This window comes from Eubalaena glacialis, chromosome 19 (assembly GCF_028564815.1).
Source record: "Eubalaena glacialis isolate mEubGla1 chromosome 19, mEubGla1.1.hap2.+ XY, whole genome shotgun sequence".
Lineage (NCBI taxonomy): Eukaryota > Metazoa > Chordata > Mammalia > Artiodactyla > Balaenidae > Eubalaena > Eubalaena glacialis.
In genome coordinates, this window is record NC_083734.1 from 21,945,120 (window position 1) to 21,960,790 (window position 15,671).

Consider the following 15,671-nt stretch of genomic DNA (forward strand, 5'->3'; position numbering starts at 1 on the left):
GGGGAGGTGGAGGCCTGGGTAGTATGGGGATAGCAGCAGCACTGGGGGGAATCTGGTCAGGCACCAGGCGCCTGGGGTGGGGCACCGCTCAGCAGGGCCCCTGTATCTAGGGCAGGCCCCCCACCCTGCCCACCACACCAACATGGTGCAATAAATAAAGTTTCAAGTAGTGTAAGTCAGTGTCAGGTAGGAGATCTGGGGGCTGGCAGACAGGCAGGGGCTTGAGAGAGGCCCCAGTCGGCCCACCAAGTGTTCTCAGTGGGCTCCAGCTATATCAAGTCTGTCTGTGTGCACTGGAGTAGGGACCTGGCCCCTGTGTCCATGTAGGGGCTCAGCCCCTCAGACCAGTGCCAAAGCCTGCTCAGTGGGGCAGAAGCAGGGCAGCCTGGTGCCTACAGCATCCACGATGGCTGTCAGGTGCTCGTCCTGTGCCTGGGGCCCACAGAGCTGCCTGAAGTCTGCCAGGCGCAGCAAGTACTCAAGGCTGTGGCCAGAGAAGCCTCGGCAGGACAGGATCTGTGTAGCGATGGCTTCCTCAGGCGCAGGGCCCAGGTAACCAGGGTTCCGTGGGGTGGCCACGTAGGCCAATGCCTTGAGTGGTTGGTCAGGGGCATCTTGAGGGCAGAAGGTGACCTCCTTGGTATCATAGCCGCCGAGCACTGCCTCCCACACGTTCAAGTACTTCAGGGCCTCATTGACCTGCTCACCTTGCACCTGGTACGCCACACCCCAAGTGCAGCCCTCACGATCTTCAGGGAGGGTCACCACACGACCAGGCATCTTGTCGCTGCCCCGATGGAAGGTGTCTCCCTCCCAGAGGTGGCGGCTGTAGCGGTGCATGAAGCCCACACAGCTGTCGCTGTAGGTGAAGTCGGGCCTCCACACCAGGGAGCCGTACCCGGAAATCCACAGCGCTTGGGGGCCGCCGTCGTCCTGGGGGGTGGGGTGTTCTGGGCTGCCGACTCCTGCTTCATGGTGCCGGCCACAGGGACGGGCCCGGGCCGCCTCCAGGGCTGGTCTCCGGCTCGGGCACGGCAGGACCGACGGACATACCCACCTGGCCTGGCACCGCTTGGCCGCTCCTGTTTGTTTAATTTTTTGTGTTAACTGTAATTCATTCCCAAATTGCAGTGAGATCAGACCCTTCAAAATAGTCTTAATCGGTTTCACTTTCTTAAAGTCTCCTTTTGGAGTCTTTTGACTGCGTCAGTCTGAACTGACTTCCTTCAACACCTGGAACTGTCATCCTGGGATCTCCCTTCATAGTAGCCCTGGGGATTCATTCCCTTCACCTGTTTGGTATGTTGGGTCTCCTATTGTATTTTTCTTTCCTTGTTTTACTCCTTCATTTTGACGAAAAACATCCTCTAGTAGCTTCCTAAGAATAGGTATGTAGAGAATAAAGTTTTTGAGACTTCACATGTTTTAAAATGTCTTTTTTATCTTCACACTTGTCTGATGGTTCCTGTATATCATTCTAGGTTAGGAAAATAATTTGCTTCCTAGTAGGAAGCCATTCTGATTCTTGATCCTTTTCTGTGCCATGTTCTTTCTCAGTGAAAGCTTGTACGATCCTTTCTTTATCCTCCATGTTCTGAAATTTCGCAGTGATGTGCCTTGGTGTGTGTGTCTCTTTTCACCCATTTTACTAGGTACTTTTTGGGCTCTTTCAATGTAGAGACTTGTATCCTTCAGTTCTGGGAGTTTTTCTTTTTTATAGATCTCCCTCCATTTTCTCTGTCTCTCTTATTGGAAGTCTTGCTATTTGAATGTTGACCCTCCTGGACCGATCTCCCTTTTTTTATCCTATTTTCCATCTCTTTCTCCTTTTGCTCTACTTTCTAAAAACATCTTATGGAAAATTTTTAACTCTACAAAAGTAAACAAAATAGTGTAATGAGTCCCTGTGTGCCCATCATCTAGCTTCAATAATTATCAACCCATAGTTAATATTGTTTCATCTATACCCCTGTCCACAGCATATTGTTTTGACGCGAATCTTAGACATTTATATCATTTCATCTGTAAGTATTTCAATATATATGTTTAAAACAGATGGTGTCTTATTAAAAACGTAACCACAGTAACTATGTGCACATTAAAAAATTAAGAAGAATTCATTAACATCAAATATCCAGTCAGTTCTCAAGTTTCTAATTATCTCCATATCTTAAACTTTTGTTTGTTTTTATTATTACTGTTTGTTTGAATCAGTGAAGTGCACATACTATGATGGGTTGATATCTCATAAGGCTCCTTAGCTACACTGTTCAGTATGATAGCCACTAGCCACTTATGGCTATATAAATTGAAATTAATTAAAATTAAATAAAATAAAAAATTCATTTCCTCAGTTGCATCAGCCACATTTCAAATGTTCACATGGCTGGTGGTTACTAGATTGGGCAGTGCAGAAGTAGAACATTTCCATCATTACAAAAAGTTCTGTTGGACAGTGCTGATCTATGGGCACCCTCTCTTTTTCTTTTATGTTTGGTTTTCAGCGGCTTGACTGTTAATGTACCTAGGTGTTTTCATTGTGTTTATCTGGCTTTGGGTTCACTGAGCTTGGATCTGTAAACTGATAGTTTCTCCCAAATTTGGGAAATTTTTTTTTCCATTATTTCTTTAAATTTTTTTCCGCCCCAGCATCTCTATTCCCTCCTTTCAGACCTCCACTTACACATACGTGTAACCACTCGATACTGTCACTCAGATAACTAAGGGTGGTTTTTAGTTGTTTTTGTTTTCTTCCTTTCTGTTCTTCAGATGGGGTGATTCCTGTTGATCTGTCTTCAAGTATACAGACTCTCCTTTTATAGGCTACAGTGTTCTGTTACATCCATTCAGTATAACTTTCATTTCAGATATTGTACTTTTCAGGACTTCCCTGGCAGTCCAGTGGTTAAGACTCTGCACTTCCACTGCAGGGGGCACAGGTTCAGTCCCTGGTCTGGGAACTAAGATCCCACAGGCCACATGGCACGGCCAAAAAAAATCAAACAAACAACAACAAATACTGTACTTTTCAGTTCTAGGACTTCCATTTGGTTCTTTGCTAAAATTCCCCATCTGTTCACTCAGGAGTGCAACTGAAGAACCCTGTTTCACAGCCTACTCTTCCTTTATTCAACTTCCACTCTTTGGCCATCCCTTGGGCCTAAGGATATGCTTACTGACCCTCAGGAAAAGTGACCAGCAGAAGTATTTCAAGCAGGCCCTGGAAACAGTGTTAGGGCTTTTTAGCCAGGAAATTCTATGTGTTCTACCTGGGCATGTCTCTTTGGCCGTGTGGATTCTTCTATACACGGGTTCCGAGGAGGCCAGAGGAAGATCAGAGTATGGCCCTCTAAACCATGAGGGCCAGGTTAGGAGCTCCAGTTACCCATCACTGAGGGTAGCTGGAATCCTCTATGTCAGTACTTTCATGTCTTTCTTTAGGGGCTGGCTTAATTTTTCAAAAAATTATCCTTGCCTCTCCTGTTTAGGATATAAAGAGTTTCTACCAGCCTCCTGGGAGCTAAATTGGGAAAGAGGGCTGGAGAGTCTCAGCATTCAGTATATGCATAAATTCACTTACTTCACCACCCCTCAGCCATGCCTGGCATCCCCTTCAAAGTGCCATCTATCTTATTATTTTATTTATTTTATTTTTTATATATTTATTTATTTTTGGCTGCATTGGGTCTTCGTTGCTGCGCACAGGCTTTCTCTAGTTGTGGCGAGAGGGGGCTACTCTTTGTCGGGGTACATGGGCTTCTCATTGCGGTGGCTTCTCTTGTTGCGGAGCACAAGGCGTGCGGGCTTCGGTAGTTGTGGCACGTGGGCTCAGTAGTTGTGGCGCACGGGCTTAGTTGCTCCGCGGCATGTGGGATCTTCCCAGACCAGGGCTCAAACCCGTGTCCCCTGCATTGGCAGGCGGATTCTTAACCACTGCGCCACCAGGGAAGTCCCAAAGTGCCATCTATCTTATTTTCTCTGAAAGAATCAATCTTTCAGTTTTATTCAGGGGCTGAGGGGCTGAGGTAGCTTAGAATGGTGGGGGGATCTAGGGCTGTAACAGTTTCTTGATCCTCTTTCTTTTAACATCCCCTCCCCCCATTTCCCCTCCATACAGTTCCAGAGGCGCTACCAGTCCTGAGCCTTTGAGAATTCTGTGGTGTTTTTGCTAACACCATTTGTTTCACAGTTACCAAGATTTTGTTGCAGTTGTATTTTCTCTTCCCCGTCTTTATGAATTTATACCTTTAAATTTTTTTCCTTTGATTATGGCAGAATTTCTTCCAAGAGAAAGAAAATTTAAATGTGATTTTCAGTCTACTATCTTTACCTGAAAGCCTGATGGCACCTTCATAAAAATTCTTCTTTCCTCCTATACTACTTTATGGTTAGAGGTTAACCTATGGATAAAGAATTGGTCCTTTAGTGTATATGGTTTTTATTATCTATCTTTGTATCCCCTTTATACCCCCCACATAAGTGTTGTTTAATAAGAGGGTGGATATTAATTAGGGAAAAGCCATAATGTCTTGGTTTTTTCTTTGAATGTCTCTTCTAAAACAAGGCAGTGTTCATCAACTGTGTTCATTTAACCTTTGAATGATTAGGGCAGGAAGTGCTGAGGATGCTAGCTGCAAAGGACACAGTCTTACAATCCCGTTTATTCATATCTTTAAGATCTTTGTCAGCCAAAAGGGTTTTTTTGTTTGTTTTGTTTGGCTGCATCGGGTCTTAGTTGCGGCGCCCGGGCGCTAGAGTGCGGGCTTAGTTGCCCCGCAGCATGTGGGATCTTAGTTCCCTGACCAGGGATCAAACCCACATCCCCTGCATTGGAAGGCGGATTCTTAACCACTGGACCATCAGGGAAGTCCCCAAAAGGGTTTTTTTTTTGCCAGTGTATGGCCCTGAGAAAAGTCTGTCCCTTGCTCCTCCTACATTGCAGTCCCAGCCTGTGAGACAGTCAGTTGCAGATGGTGCCTGTCCCTGATATTTCATGTCTTACATATGTCTGTTCACACTCAGAAAGCCCACAGCTGTAGCTATTGTACCAGAAAAACTGGTAAATGCTTCCAAATGGAAGACCTTTTCAGCAGCTTCCATCAAAGGAAGCAAACCAGCTTGGCATTTACTGACTTTTCTTGACTGTTGTGCAAGCCAAACAACCTCAGTATTAAAGCCTCCTTTGGTCTTCCGGGATCCACAGTTGAGGACTGTGCACTCTGATTGCTTTTATGGAACCACATGCTGCTTGAATAGATGTTGAGTCCTTGAAGTGGTGGATCTTAGGAGAACTCTTAAGAGATTCCCAGGTCACAGATAGATCCAATGCTGAAAATAACCCCTGTAGACAGGACAGAATCTGAAATATTCCATTAGCAGTATGTAGGTAATGGTTATGAAAGATGAAAATATTTTACCACCAAAGAAAAAATTGTTTTTTCTGATTGCTGCTTCAAATTTGATATATTTTTCATGTCACATCAGGACTATAAATGTTTCTTTTAATCTCATCTGAGAAATAGGATATCTTATATACTAGATGTTCCTTTTGCACTAGGTTGGCCTTAGTAAGAACCCTCTTTATCCTTTTTGTCTGGATAATCAAGATTCTGCTAGACAGTATCTTTTGTCTTTCTATAACCGGAACTCAACTACTGGCTTCTGGGACTCTCTTTTAGGATATGTTTGGTTTTTAATTTTTATCTATTTATTTATTTTGGCTGCGTTGGGTCTTTGTTGCTGCGCACGGGCTTTCTCTAGTTGTGGCGAGCAGGGGCTACTCTTTGTTGTACTGCACAGGTTTCTCCTTGCGGTGGCTTCTCTTCGTTGTGGAGCATGGGCTCTAGGCGCACGGGCTTCAGTAGTTGCGGCATGCAGACTCAGTAGTTGTGGCTTGCAGGCTCTAGAGCACAGGCTCAGTAGCTGTAGCGCACGGGCTTAGTTGCTCCTCAGCATGTGGGATCTTCCCGGACCAGGGAATGAACCTGTGTCCCCTGCATTGGCAGGCGGATTGTTTTCCACTGCGCCGGCAGGGAAGTTCCAGGAATATGTTTGTTAATAGCAACGGCCCTGCTTGAATAACCACACATAAGCAGTAGATAAGAATTCTGTATTCTAAGGGACTTCCGTGGCAGTCCAGTGGTGAAGACTCTGTGCTTTCACTGCAGGGGGTGCGGGTTCGATCCCTGGTTGGGGAACTAAGATCCCACATGCTGCGTGGCGTGGCCAAAAATAATCTGCCCTCAGTGGTAGGAGACAGTTGTTCCTGAAACCCAGAATTCAGTTCGTAAAACACCCAAGCTTGGGAGCTAGTCCCTCACTGAAAAGAGCCTGTGAGCTAAGGTTACTCAGGTAACAGAAGCCCATGCTGAGAATCTTGAGCAAATGGTAATAAATTTCACAAAGTAGTTCTACAGGGTAATATAAGTGATTTGTGCGTTTTCATCTATTAAAAATCTCAGGCATCGGGCTTCCCCGGTGGTGCAGTGGTTGAGAATCTGCCTGCTAATGCAGGGGACATGGGTTCGAGCCCTGGTCTGGGAAGATCCCACATGCCGCGGAGCAACTAGGCCCGTGAGCCACAACTACTGAGCCTGCGCGTCTGGAGCCTGTGCTCCGCAACGAGAGGCCACGATAGTGAGAGGCCCGCGCACCGCGATGAAGAGTGGCCCCCGCTTGCCGCAACTGGAGAAAGCCCTCGCACAGAAATGAAGACCCAACACAGCCAAAAATCAATCAATCAATCAATCAATAAATTAAAAAAGAAATCTCAGCCATCTTTATATCATGATAGTAAGTCAGGAGTTGATGATGAAAAATGGAATTAGTTTTGTATTTCTGGTTTGATAAATGATTTGAAAATAGATTGAACCATGTGATCTTTTTTGCAGTAGGGGACTTTAAATTCTGAATAAAAAGTAGGTACTTGTTTCTAGTACTTATGTTCTCATTATGGCTAATAATTTTTACGCAAAGCCTTAGGGTGTATTATAGGTTGGAATTAAAGGAAACACCCTGGGATTTTCCTGAGCTGGATTGAAGTCCACTTGAGAGCCATATCTTGCCCTCATTCATGTTGCTGTCTTTATATTGCTATTTTGCTATGGTGTCATGTTCAGTGAGATAGGAAAAGAATTTCTTTTATTCACAATTTTTTAATATAGAGGTTATACATAGGTTTCATGGTATTGAGGGTCATACATGTTGAAGATAAAACTTGAGAAAAGCTTTGAGCTGTATGAGTGTGCAGACAGAAAGAATGTAAAATCTCCTGGTTGTAAGGATGACCTTTAATATTGTCTGTTTCAAACCCTATTTCTGATGGAATTTGCCTTGTATTAGCTGTGATTGGAGCCTCAGCATCTACATGAATACTACTAGTGATTTACTACCCTAAAATGGCCCATTCCATTTTCCTAAAACTCTCTTAGGAAGTTATTTATATTGAACTAAAATTTGTCTTTCTTTAAATTCTATCTGTAGATCCTAATTCTACAGTTTGAGGTTTTATAGAACAAGTTTCTCTCTGAATCAAGGTTCATACGGCCTGAAAATCAGTCAGGTGGGCCTATAATGAAAATATACTCAGTTTGAATTCATTTTCCCTTTTATTCCACTTCAGGAAAGCCTAAATTTATGGAAGGACATATGTTTGTGTGTTCTGCAAATAGATAGCAGTTTTATTGTTCTAATTAAAAAAAAAACAAAAACAAAAACGATTAGAAGTGGAGACACTGGGCTTCCCTGGTGGCACAGTGGTTAAGAATCCGCCTGCCAGTGCAGGGGACACGGGTTCGAGCCCTGGTCTGGGAATATCCCACATGCTGCAGAGCAACTAAGCCCGTGAGCCACAACTACTGAGCCTGTGCTCTAGAGCCCGTGAGCCACAACTACTGAGCCCGCGAGCCACAACTGCTGAAGCCCGCGTGCCTAGAGCGCGTGCTCCGCAACAAGAGAAGCCATCGCAATAAGCCTGCGAACCGCAACGAAGAGTAGCCCCCGCTCACCGCAACTAGAGAAAGCCCGTGCGCAGCAACGAAGACCCAATGCAGCCAAAATAAATAAATAAAATAATATAATATTTAAAAAAAAAAAGAAGTGGAGACACTGGTAAATGTACTTAGACTCAGTTACAGTTTGGAGACAAAGGAAAACATTATTTAATTATTTTTGAAAAGTGTGTGAATGAATGGTGGTCCTTAGCTTAGTGGCAACAATCCTTTCCAGGAGCCATTGAAGGAGATGGAAGGCAGATACTCCAAATATGAAAGCACCAAACTTCTCAATTCCATAGCTCATGCTGTGCTCCTGACAATAGTTTCTGCCCCTTCTGTATATGACCTGATTCCCCAGTAAAACTGCCCAGAGATAGCATCTGTGCACAGTGGCCTACCCACGTACCCAGTCATCTTGACAGCCACGTGTGCCTGCCTTTTTGTCCATGTTGAGGTTAAATAATATAGTGGGCAGTACATAGGCACATCTGTGAACCCTCTTGATTTCTAACTTGCTATGAACTAATCTGTGTGTTTACCACCTAGAACCTAGATTAGATTCTAGATCAGTTTTACCTCAGGATTTTAAAATGAATAATATTCATTCACTCTCATTACTGAAGTCTGTTCTTCTGTTGAGTTTTCACTGGGTCTTCAGTCCCATGATATACCAGACTGGGGTGTGGAATAGCTGATAACTTAAACTGATAGTTTATTAGTCCTGCCTTCACCATTATGTGATTCAGTACTGTATGTACGAAATGTGTTTTAAAGTTTAACAGTAAGCCCTGCATAGCAAATAGTTCATGCTGTTGATGTATTCTATGTACTCGTATTCTGTGTATTCATAGTATTCTATGGTGCAACAGCTGCAACCAAGGGCACGTCACCCAGTCCTAGCAAGGTACACAAATCTGTCATTAAAGGGAAAAAGAAAGATCGTGCCTTTAGGGTGAGAGCCTATGTAGGTCGGGCAGAACCTGTTTAAGGTAAGACCTTGGGTTTGGGGAACTTATCTCTGTCAGGCTGAAAGGCCTGTGAAAATATTGCTGGCTCTTTCTGGCAGCTGAAACTGCATAGAGTAATTCTGTTGTAGGCTGCTGGAGGAGGAGAGCATTTGGGGCTTGTGATGAATTTGGTTAGCATTTGGTTACTTACGGGTAGTAACCAGATTGGTCAGTATAGCACGGCAGGTGGGTTCTGTATTGACAGAAAGAGATCAAGTACGCTTTTTGCTGTAAGTTTCTGATTTATTTTGCCTAACATGTAAAACTTTGAGGAAGCTGCCTGGAGCAGGAACGGATGCAGTATATCTTAGCATTATTTTCCCTTGACCCTGTGCTCCTTTTTAGGCACACAGCTGCCAGTGACCCTCTCTACCTAGGTATGGTCCTATCAGAGTTGTGGCAGTTGCTTAATTCTTGCTGTACCACTGCCCTGTTATACATGGGTTTACATCGCCAGTGTGGAAGAACTTGCATTGGTATTTTTTCTAAGTGGAAAAGCCCAAGTCCTAACAATGGTCTACAAGTCCCTGTATGATCTAGCCATGCCTTCCGCCTCCCCCTTACCTCATTGACTTCATCTGCTTCTCCTCCCCTCACTCCACTGGAGCCACACTGGCTTCCTCGTGGATCCTCAAACAGGTATGCTGCCCCCTCAGGGCCTTTGAATTGGCTGTTTCCCATGTCTGGAATGTTCTTTCTCCCAATTGCCATATCTGCATGGCTCATTGCCTCCTTCAGACCTTTGCTAAAGTAGGACCTTTTTGATAAGGCCACCTCACTCTACTCCCAGTATTCTTGATCCCCTTTACCCTTACTCTCCCCCAGAGCACTTATCCATTTTAAATACTGTTTATTGTACTTATTCATTTTCACCTCCTGCCGCCCCGTCACTGGACCACAAACTCCAAAAGGGCAACAGGTTTTGTCTTAGTCTTTTTTCTGCACTGATTTATTTCCTAGTGCCTGGAACAATGCCTGGCACACAATAGGTGCTTAATAAATATTTGTTGTTGAATGACTCTTTTTGCTTTCATTTAAGAAAGTGTTTACAAATATCAGGTGCATCTGGTTCTTGAACCAGACTCAGCAAGGCCATCTCCTCATCTTAGCAAACGGGGTATCCCTAAACACTCTGTCTGCCAGTTGTTTCTTAGTGGCCTTGCAGTCTACCCCCTGCCCATTTCAATACCCTTTTACTTGGGTGGGTCTGGTCCTGATCCCAAGTTTAATCTGAGAACCTACAGTCACAGATTCATTTTCTCTCAAATGGGCAGAACAAACACTAGAAGCTGCTGCTTCCATTACTCTGTTCATTGATATTTGAAAAGGCAAGATCACAGCATGTTAATGGACCCTCTTTCCAAGGCTGGCGATAACTAGGAAAATAGAACATGTGACTATTCTAACGTTTGGGGAACTTTTTCTGTTACTAACCTATGTCTGTGTGCCACTTCAAAGTAAAAACAAATTGTCACCACACAACTATTAAACCATTATCCTAATTCCCTCCGACTATTTTGTATCATATTCTCAGAGTAAATTTAGAAGCTTAAGGATGCCCTGTGTGTCTTGGAGCCCCAGGGAAAACCAGAATCATTTAGCTGTCTGACAGGAAATGGAGCTGAGCAAGCCCCTTTTTCTATGAGACCAGAAAGAAGCCTGGCTTTTTTCTAATTCTGATGGATATGAAGTGATGAGAAGGCAAGCTTTAAAAGGAAGGGCAAAGGGGTTTGCCTTCTGCCAGTAGATGATCATTGTATCTTGTCGCTCAGTTCTTTGCTTTCAGAAAACAGTTTTTTCAAATAATACTCAAAACAGTCTAACTTTTGCCTTTAAAAGGGAAAAAATTTTTTTTTATTTAAAAAGGTAATGGTCTAGCACGTCCCAGTTCCAGGTTTTTCCACTCTTGCTATCAGTAGCGTTTGCTTTGGTGGGAATGGGTGTGATTGTTTATAAGTTCAGAGGTAAGCAGTAAAAAGGGTGGGACTCCTAAACTGAAATTCACTCTGGGGTGAGGTGTCACAATGCTGGCACTGGAGGTTGTGCTGGGACTTTAAGGGTGTGAGTTCAGGCTGACTCTCTACAGTTCAGATGGCTTTAGTGGTGGCTATGGGTGGGCTTCAAAAAGAAGCTTCATCAAAGACTGCCTCTGTCCACAGAGGCAGTCTTTCATGAAAATTGTGACCTTTCCACTTTTTTTCCAAATGGCTTTGACGGAGAGGGGGAATTCTTTTTTCAAGCAATACTTGAGAGTCTAGCTTAAGTTGCAGAAGAATTACAGAATTTGATTCCAGTAGTTCTAACCCTACTGTGCTTTAGGGTTCTTCCAGTGTACAGCCTTGGAGACTATCATTCTGATATACTCCTTCCTCTTCTAAACTAACGTCTGTGTGTACCACTTTACAATGTTAATCTTCTCTTTGGTGTTCTGGAGATTTAATCTGCCTACTTTCTAATTCATGGTGTTAACTCTGTGGGAGGTTTCTGAGATTGAGATTAAGCAAGTCGCATGACCGAATGGGGGCTCCAGGAGGAGTCATAGTTACATCAGTTTTAGTACCTTCTAGTTTCTCTTCGCCTTTCAAAACAGGGCCCACCAAGAGAGCTTGTCTCTTAGGTTCTCATGGCCATTCTTTTTTTTTTTTTTTTTTTTAATATTTATTTTATTTATTTATTTTTTGGCCGCGCCGTGTCTTAATTGAGGCATGCAGGATCTTCATTGTGACATGCAGGCTCGGGCATCTTAGTTGTGGCGTGCGGACTTCTTAGTTGTGGCATGCATGCAGGATCTAGTTCCCTGACCAGGGATCAAACCCGGGCCCCCTGTATTGGGAGCGCAGAGTCTTACCCACTGGACCAGCAGGGAAAGCCCCCTCATTGGCATTCTAAAACCCAGTAATTACGTGTACCACTAGAAGATTTAAGTTTAAGAGATCATCTGAGGGTCTGTTCAGAGTTTTCCTTTCCATTCTGAGAGCCACTTAAACGTGGAAATTTCAGATGCTGAAGTGCATGTTGTTGCCCAAGGGGAAATTAGCTTAGGGACATGGAGCTACTGCTTTTATCAGGAAGAGAGGAACCTGTCAAGTTTTCCCTATAAGAGGCTCCACCGTCCACATGCTCTTAACAATGAAAGTCAACAAGTGTGGCTTTCATCTGTAATGACAGCAGATTGGCAGTGTTTGAGGGCTGCTCAGCTGCCATGCAATCCATCTGATCTGTTGGGTGAACTAAGAAAGAAAATAGAGGCTTCTTGTTTGAATCTTAGCCATGGAAGTAAACTAAAGATGGCTGTTCAAGTTAAAATGTCATTAGCATTGGAAGGAAAGTAAATTGACATTTTCTATGGTGGGTTGCATGACTATTTCTGCTATATTTTTAACTGTATTCAGACATTGTCAAATATTATAGATAGCCCTGTTTTGTCAGGACGTCTCTGAGAAGTCTCAGATAATTTATTGGTCAATAGGGTTTGAAATGGAAGACCATATTTAAACTAAAGATGGTAGATATTTTTTGGCATTGACTAGGAATGCAGAACTACAGGTAGATTTAACTCCAGCAGCTAGCAGAGAGTCTCTTCTGCTTGAGTCTCAGATGACATATCACACAGTTAGAGTCAGTGTCATTAAAAACCTGTCACTCAGAGCCATTCCCCTAGGCTCTGTTGACCAGGTGGTGTGGTGCTTAACACACATCTGAATCATCATTCCTCAGACAACTGGCGATGGTTGGCGTCACTGCCTGGCCCTGGCTTGGACCAGCCTGCAAATAATCTTTCTAAAAGCTAAATGGAGAGGAGGAAAAAAAAAAATTCCTCAGAGACTTGGAAAGGTCACAAGTGACGTCACGGAAGAGTAGATGATATACTCTCAAAGGTGAGCTATATACCACTTGCCTTGAATTTTCTTGTGGCAGTGCCTCCTGTGGTGATCTGTGGGGAGAGGCCGCATTTGCCAGAGTTCAGACTGAGTTCATCTCGTACCTTTTTATAGTACTTTTGAGCACACTGAAACAAGGTTAGAATATTAATTCAGCCTGCTCCTCTCCAGCTGTGCCACCATAAAGAGGCTGCAGCTCCTGCAGCAGGCTTCCTATACTATGGAAAGAAACTAATTGCTGGTTACAGGCTGAAGCTGACAGGCTGCTCTTTCCCCGGCAGCCACTGAAAGTAACTTTTAAAAATCATTATTATTATTAAGCATTTATAGCCCGCTTTTGTGTTTTCCAAGTGCCTCATAATCATTTCTATTTGCTCTTCTTATTGATGTCCCTGAGAGGCAAGTTAATATTGTTATGTCCGCATGTCACACGTGACAGACCAGAGGAACAGAGGATTAGGTAATCAGCTCCTTGGTACCATCTGTTATCTGCTTTAGGCATCCTCAAAGCAGAAACTGAGGTGTGCACTCTGTTCCTAAGCTCACTGAGCCCATTTCCTCACTGCTTCCTTTTTAATTTGGTGTATGAGTATTATGGTTTTTATACTTTTTTGACTGCAATTTACAGTAAGAGATATATTTTACATAGTGTATACACACAATACATAAAACTGAAAGTTTCAGGAAACATTACTTACTCTTCATGAGACGCACTATGACATTTTCTATTCTATTTTTTATGCCAGTTTCATCCCACTAAATTAATTTTAAGAAACACCAGTTGGTCGTGACCCACGGCTTTTAAAACCACCATGTGTTAGGAGGTACTTGAGGCTGAAGAATACACATGGTGTGTTCGCCTGGAGCATCAGTTTTATTTAAAGGAAAATGGAGAAACACATTTTCATATTAAAACACATGGATTCATTATGGAATAGCATGGAACTTCAAAGAAATTTTGTTCTTATGATGGGCTACTTCATATTATGCCCCTAATCCTGATCCTTACCCCTACCTCCACCCCACTGTATATGTCCATTCTTTCCTCCTCTGTTAAGGGAAGTACACTGGAAAAAACTTGAGAAGTCCTGTCCTTTTGGAAACTTTAGACCAAGTTCATATCTTGTCTAAACCCAAATGGCTGTCAGGAACTTTGAGTAGTGTATTTTACAGTCATTATTCTTATTGAGCCCTTACTCTGTGCCAGTCACTGTTTTAGAAACTGAGGATACAGTAGTGAACAAGAGACAAAAATCCCTTCCCTTGTGAAACTTACATTTTACTCGAGGTGGATTATGTGGCACAGGGACAGGCAGTGCACCAACAAATAAGTAAAATAATATGTTAGATAAGAGCAGTGGAGAAAAAGCAGAGGTTGGGATAGGGAGTCCTAGAGTTGGAGGTTGGGTGGTATAATTTTATAAATACGTTGGTCATGGAAGACCTACGTGAGAAGATAATATTTGATTTAAAGCAAAGACCTAAAGGAGGCCAGAATGGGCCTTGCACATTTCTGGTGGAAGAGAATTCCAAGCAGAAGAAACAACAAAGGCAAAAAGCTATGAGATAGGAGCATGCCTGGTATGTGCAGGGCACAACAGCAGGCTCCTGTGGCTGACGGGAGAGTCATAGCATATGACAACAGAGAGGTAAGGGGCATCCAACTATAGGCAGTTGTAAGTTTGGGAAGTCATTGGAAGTTTGAGCAGGGAAGTATTTATGAATTGATCTACATTTTAAGATCACTCTGCCATGTTGACAGTAGACTGGGAAGCTAGGTGGGGAGGGTGGGGAGAGACAAGTGCAGAAGCAGGGACACCATAAAAGCTTGGCAGTGTTTCATATACTGAGTTTGGAAAGTCAGCAGTAGGTTCCATTTAGGGATGAGATGGAGAGATCAAGAATTTGGTTTTGGACATGTTCATTTTCAGATATCTGTTAGTAGTTATCCAAGTAGAGATACTAAGTAGGCAGTTGGATACATACGTGATAATTGATTTGCCATAGGCAAGCTAGACATTGATGTTAAAGCTCTTGGAAAATACTTCTCCAGCTAGTCTGGATTATGTCTTTCTGTTCTGTACCTGTTGGGATGGTGAATTTCAAAATAAGAAAAGAAAGAACTCCCCTCTCTCCCGCTGAAGCGGTCAATATCATACTCTAAGGTTTACTCAATTCTGTTTAAGAGAGCCGCCGTCTGGGGACTTGCCTGGTGGCGCAGTGGTTAAGAATCCTGCCAATGCAGGGGACACGAGTTCGAGCCCTGGTCCGGGAAGATCCCACATGCCGCGGAGCAGCTAAGCCCGTGCACCACAACTACCGAGCCTGTGCTCTAGAGCCCGCGAGCCACAACTACTGAGCCCACATGCCACAACTACTGAAGCCCGTGCACCATAACTACCGAGCCTGTGCTCTAGAGCCCGTGAGCCACAACTACTGAGCCCACGTGCCACAACTACTGAAGACCGCGCACCTAGAGCCCGTGCTCTGCAACAAGAGAAGCCACCACAATGAGAAGCCTGCGCACTGCAACGAAGAGTAGCCCCGGCTCGCCGCAACTAGAGAAAGCCTGCGCGCAGCAAGGAAGACCCAACGCAGCCCAAAATAAATAAATAAAAATTTAAAAAGAGAGAGAGCTGCCGTCTGGATTGGAATTGGACTGGCTTCATACTGTGTTTACCTTGAATCTTTTTTTGCTGAGACTCCCGAAGAGTTATTGGCATATCCTTGGAGAATCTAATATTCTTTGGGTTGCGATATAGTGCCTATGTTATTCTTCCTCAACATCT

The 15,671-nt window shown here is 43.7% G+C and overlaps 1 protein-coding gene and 1 pseudogene across 5 annotated transcripts in view; one reads left to right on the forward strand and one right to left on the reverse strand.

Moving 5' to 3' along the window:
• The window catches only part of AP2B1 (adaptor related protein complex 2 subunit beta 1), a 117,985-nt gene that overhangs the window by 83,743 nt on the left and 18,571 nt on the right, over positions 1-15,671 (forward strand). The gene's annotated exons all lie outside the window — the stretch shown is intronic.
• On the reverse strand, positions 340-1,070 carry LOC133080514 (glutathione-specific gamma-glutamylcyclotransferase 1-like; annotated as a pseudogene).